At 40.7% G+C, this 5,150-nt stretch overlaps 1 protein-coding gene across 33 annotated transcripts in view; it reads left to right on the top strand.

The window, feature by feature from the left end:
• RBFOX1 (RNA binding fox-1 homolog 1) overlaps positions 1-950 on the top strand; it is a 1,114,622-nt gene extending 1,113,672 nt beyond the window's left edge. For all 33 annotated transcript variants that reach the window (XM_039560092.1, XM_039560085.1, XM_039560084.1 and 30 more), the window contains one exon: positions 1-950. This exon is cut by the window's left edge. The gene's annotated coding sequence lies outside the window, so the exon portion shown is untranslated.
• The last annotated feature ends 4,200 nt before the right edge of the window (positions 951-5,150 follow it).

Genomic DNA, 5,150 nt, shown 5'->3' with positions numbered 1-5,150 from the left:
GCTGTGAACCTGCCAACTTGCTATAACAACTCTGCTTTAAAAAAAGTGTTTGTGATCAGGCTTTCTCTTTGTCATCGTATGTGCATGCAGTATGATCAGTTGAACAATAACCATCAATAAAGTTTCACAAGATTTGAAAACAAAGTTTCTGTAGCATTTATATCTAAGGATGATAAATAAATTATCTTTAAAATTGAAACAGAGAGAGAAAGAGACTATATTAATCAATGAAAAATGGGGCAGTAACATATATTTATACTGGTGAGGGAATGAACTGAAATTTATTAAGAGTTCGATCCCCATATTTATTATGTAAGATATGCAAAACAAGCCTCCTATTAATAAAAAGTAAATTTTGTTTAAACACCATGATGAAAGCAACTTGAAAAATGTTTACCAAATTTTAGGCTTCCAATTTAAAGTGTGGATGAGACATCTTTTTTGGAATTGCACACACAAAATGTCTAATGTGAAGAATAACAGAATTTATTTGCAATTTTAATTTTTCTGAGATGGCTTTACAGCTCCCACTCTCCAAATGATTATATGGCGTTTTAGTCTATTAAAATTATCTTGAAAGGTTGAGGGTGCAGCCCATATTAGAAAATATTTTGTTTATAAAACTCCTACAGTACTCCTAGTAGTCATTTTAAAATGTATGTCTGAAATAGTTATGTAAGAAAAGCATTTGAAATTTTTTTACAATATATATTGGGAATGTTTTCACTTATATAAATAATTACTGATAATATGACTTATGAAAAAATTATTACTACCATATGTGGAATATAGTGACTTCTAAACAGATTTAAAAAAACCCCAACCCTACAAACCCAGAAAATGTGTATATCTGTCTTTAGAAATTAGTGTTTATATCACAACCGTGATTTGTGAATAAAGAAAAATGGTTTGTAATATCAAAATAAAAGCTTAGTCTGAAAAGGTACAAATCCGTTGGTGTTCAAAGTCATTTTGCTTTCCCTGCTCACTGTGTCGGTGCCAGGGCTGTCCCCACAGTGGCCCCAGGGCACCGTGCCCGGTGTGCCCCCAGTGCTCTGCCTGTGGGGCACGGGGCTGTTCCCCCTGGGGCTGGGTCCCGCCTGGGCGCCCAGCAGGGCGTGCGGGGGCTGCTGTCTGTGTGTCTGTCCCCACGTCCGTTGTGTGCAGCCTCGACAGCTGCCGCCACATGCCTGGGACAGCCAGCGTGGGGCTGGGTTGAAGGTTTGCTTCTAAAGATGACAAGGTTCCACCACCAGCATCAGCTGTGGTTTTCAGGCAGCACTGCATGATACATGGGGAATAACTGGGGTTTGTTCATAGGGATGAAAAAGGCGTCTTCCAGACTTCTGAATTCCAGTTGTCGCTTTCATGGACGGTGTTTGTTTCTGTGCACATCAGGGGCAGGGAAGCAAGCAAAGAGAGCTGTTCCAGAGGCTCCTCCTGTCACTGCCAGGCTTGTTGCCCAAGCCACAGGAAATGTGTCCACGTGCTGTAGTTCTAGACATGCCCATCAGCCCAGCAGGTCCAGATGAGGCTGATGAGGGTAATGTGCCTTGGATGGTCACATGCATGCCAACAGAATTATGTGACTCTTCTGCCTGGGTTCCCATTATACTCTAATTTAGCAGAGGAAGACAAGACAGAGAATAAGGGATTCAGTATTGCTTGGGTTGCAGTTTCGCAGGAAGTTTTATTCTACCAAGTGCCTGAATCCTTCCAGGAAGCCAAAGAAAAGAAACCCTGATGTTTGCCAGGAATGGTGGGAAGACATTATGCTGTGCCTCATTTATATCTTTGTATGACATATACAAGCACTAAATGTCCAAGTGCACTCTCCTGCCCATCAGGCATGGTGGATGCACTGGCGCTGCTTTCCTCAGGGGCTGGATGAAATGACCAAGGTGGTAACACTGGGTAAGATTTGGGCTGAAGGCAGGTGAGAAGTGTCTTAGCAGCTAAATCCAAGTGGGACACATAGACACACATGGAGAACCTGAAATGCCACGTAACTTTCACGTGGTTGGATTCATCTGCTTTTGTCTGGTATCATTATTTATGTCTAATGAAGTTGTGCTTCATTTCTTGGCCAAGCAGCACACATGCTAAATTAATAAAAACTTTGTATTTGTTGAACAATTGGCCAGAGAATAAGCAAAGCACCACGTGTAACCAAAAGACAAAAGGCAATCATCTTTGTAGAGTGTTTTTATTCCAATTATTTAAAGTTCTAATACAGCTTTAATTGTCTAGCCCAAATTAAATTGAAGCTTTATAGAAGGTCTTAGAGCTGTTCCTGTGTAGGATATTTTGTACTACTCTGTCCTTGGTCACCTTTTTGGGCATTCAAGTTGTTTATTAGCTTCCAATTTGGGTACAATTTTAAGATTCTTTTTTTAACTAGAATTTAATTTTCTTTAACTTTCTGGGAACCTTGTCTTCAGTTTCAATTGCTGTCATGTCATATTGCTGTTTCTTGCCTCAAGTGATTTTTTTGCAAGTTTGACATGTTCCTCTTGCCACATTTTTTCAGTTTTACAGTACAGATGCATGAGGAAAAAAGACTGTGCAAATCATTTCCTCCCTAAAGTAGAGCTGAAATATCATCATTTTGGTAGGTGTAAGGGAGAGAAGAAAAAAGAAGAAAAAAGTAAAATAAAAAGTAACCTTGTTTCAGTGGGATGAGAAGATTCAAGTGGGAGGTGAGATCAGAAGGGAGACAATGATTTTGGGAGGTCTTTTAAGAATTTATGGAAGTGTCATCAAAAAGAGTCATTTTACCAGTATTCTAAAAGATTATCTTGGTGCTTCATTTATACCTAAAGGGCATATGCTTCACGTCTCACTATAACAGGAGCTTTATGCCGAGTCTTTCCAGACTTTCCAGGCAGCTTTCATGCCTCTCCAGCTCTTCCCTAGTGTTCTGCATACCAATAATTGTCTCACAGCACTTCACAAAAAGCACAATGGACACAGACTAGGATCAGAGGAAGAGATGGGCAGTATATGCCAGTGTACCATCAACTTGAATCTTTTCCTGAGGTAAGACAGAGATGAGCACAGGGAGGAAAATTATTAGAAGTACTTTTATATCCAAAAGCTCATCCTTATTTTTTTTTGCTTGGAAAAGAAAGGTTTTTAATTCATGCTGGTTTGTATTTAATTCTCTGTGTGTATTTCCTATATCCACACAAACCAAGGATGAGTGCTGTGCCGTGGCAGTGTAGTTGTAGCAGTGATGTGGCTCCCTGGCTGGGCCTGGCTGGGACACAGCTCCTGCTTGGCAGCAGGGCAGTGGAACACACAGATTGCCCACTCATGAAGGGCAGGTACTTAGAATTATATCCGTGAAGGGACCTGGAATTAGCAATGTCATTTTAGGTGTCCAGGCAGGCAGCATTCAGGCCCAGAAGCTCCTGCTCAGCTGTTTTCTAGCTCTCTATAGTAGATGCTGTCGCTCTTCAGGTTCCTCCAAACTGTCCTGCCGGGGCACTCAAGGTAGGTGACCTTGCTTTGTGTGATTTGCAGTGCCTGGCAGGGGTACAAAGAATGACTTTTGGGTGGAAGGGAAGGTGGAGGTGATTGCCATGCCCACTGAAATCATGTTCAAGGCATTCACAAATGAACGTGGGAGATTGCTTTTAAAAGTCTTCTTTTGGCTCAACTCATCCAGGAATTGTTTTCCACGTGTAGTTGCCATGAGTATATTGGGTTAGGTTATTCTCAGTTCTTCTGTGAAAGACCTTCCACTTCCCTTAAATAATTAGTCATTGCGAAACACTTCTACAGTCTGTTGGCTAGGACTCTGCCCTGGATTCCAGTCCCTGCTCCACATCAGAGTGAATAAAACCTGCCTCCATGACCCTACTGCTTGGTTAAAGGGGATCGGGTGACAGTGGGGTGTCCCCTCTCCTTCCCATGGGACTGACTGGCTCCTTGTAGTTCCTGATTCCAAAAGGAATTTACAGTTGAAAACCCAAACTGGAGAGAAGCTTGTTGTTAAGGTACTTTGGAGCCCTCCAGCCTTCTTCCTGCTCAGCCCTGCTGGGCTGGGTTTGCTCTGTTAGCTGTAATTTACCCTTCACTGCCTGGGCAGCCTCTGTGCCTGGCCAATTTAATGATTCCCCTCTTTAGCAAAAGGTCTGTGAGTCAGGATTTCAGCATGTTGGAAAACTGTTAAATAAAACATAAGTGGATGCAAAAATAATAATTTAATGGACATTATGAAAGGACAGTAAACCAAACAGTTCAGTCCAACGGATGATGTATAACATCTAAACAAATATGACAACTAATTAAGGATTAGGTTCTGCATTTTGGATGACAGGCCTTATAAAAATGAACAGCTAGGTTATGTTGGTGGAAAAAAAAGCTGCATTTTGCAAATGTCAGGCAGACAGCTCAGTAAGCAGAAATGCTCAGTTATCCAATTAAAATAAATGTGCAGTGTTCTCCATATAAAGAGCTAAAGCATCCTTATGTCGAGGAGTTAAGATCCTGAAATATAAGTGGAACAAAAAGTGCTCTCTATAAAGATTAATGTAATCTATCAAGATTAACATTTTGCATGCTGGCAAAGGCAGATAGTAATGTGCTTCAATTCCTGAAATTGGAAACATTAGACTAAGATTAGTACCAATTTAAACCCCAGGTAACCCCAAATATTGAATTGAATTCATTATTTACAACCACAACGGGCTAATAACTTGCCCTGATGGCTTCTATGGGAAATAGATACTTACAGTAGGTGCTCTCCTATTCCCCAGAATCCTCCCTGGTACTTCATGTGAAATATAATTACAAGTTGCACAAATGCAATTTAGGAAAAAGTCCTCCACTAGAAATAATTCTGTTTATTCAGGAGTTTGATTTCTGTCCTAAGAAAGAATAAGGCTGGTTTGAACATTGTCATGTGCATGGGGTATCAGGGAGAGGCCATAAAGTTTCAAGGCCACCAGTAGGGGACATAGTTAAACCTAATTTTTTTGTTGCTGTCTAACAAAAGGGAGTTATTGTATAACAGTGGAAAGCAAGCAGTGGGGAGGGACCCTAGTAACAATTAAACTAGGTTGCATTTGCTTTGTAGGAAAAAAAGATTCCACTATCTACACCTCCAGCAGAGCATATGGTTTTTTTAAGGTAAGATTTAAACC

The sequence above is a fragment of the Corvus cornix genome, chromosome 14 (assembly GCF_000738735.6).
Source record: "Corvus cornix cornix isolate S_Up_H32 chromosome 14, ASM73873v5, whole genome shotgun sequence".
NCBI lineage: Eukaryota > Metazoa > Chordata > Aves > Passeriformes > Corvidae > Corvus > Corvus cornix.
The sequence above is the reverse complement of the archived record's forward strand: the minus strand, read 5'-3'. Positions and strand labels throughout refer to the sequence as shown.